General features: G+C 44.1%; 1 pseudogene; it reads right to left on the minus strand.

Annotated features, from left to right (window-relative positions):
* Positions 1-269: 269 nt before the first annotated feature.
* LOC122942956 lies at positions 270-385 on the minus strand (annotated as a pseudogene).
* Positions 386-656: the final 271 nt, after the last annotated feature.

Raw genomic sequence — 656 nt, forward strand, 5'->3', positions numbered from 1 at the left:
AACCGAAATAATTATTATTTTTTTTTTTTTTTTTTTTTTGTTGTAATTATTAATTATGTACAGTCATTCATTTATGTATTCATTCCCAACCCAAGAACACTCAGGAAAACAAGCTGCTAAATCACAGACCTACAGCTGCAGACTACGCCACGTATATACAATGAAAAGACAAGCAGCCTGGAGAAATTATCAATCAGCCCGAACAAAAGGCCGAAGGGGACTGCAGGGCCGAAAAATCTAATACACCCCAAACTATCCCCGAATCGCCTATGAAATTTCGGTAGAGATACCACAAGGTAGGTGGCATACATGTGTTGTGAGAGCTGTGCAGCCTAGTCCATCCTTGTCAAGGGGGGGGCTAAGCTTCCCTTCCGTCAACCAACCCAAAGAAACTGATGCATCTCTATCACAGCTGCCCAGAGTGGGATCCGGACCCATGTAGCCAGAATCGACCTGAACTCAATGACTTAGACCGTTCGGATATCCAGACCAAACCGTACAGCGAAACGAGTCATGTAGAAAGATGCTTGGAGAACCACCATGCTGACCTGTGAAGACCTACCAGGAGGACCATTCAGTGGTTGACCAGTACAAACATAATAAGAAAACCCAAATGTGTCCAACAAACCCCAAGGAATAGAGCGAATGTAGAGGGA

The sequence above is a fragment of the Bufo gargarizans genome, chromosome 6 (assembly GCF_014858855.1).
Source record: "Bufo gargarizans isolate SCDJY-AF-19 chromosome 6, ASM1485885v1, whole genome shotgun sequence".
Classification (NCBI taxonomy): domain Eukaryota; kingdom Metazoa; phylum Chordata; class Amphibia; order Anura; family Bufonidae; genus Bufo; species Bufo gargarizans.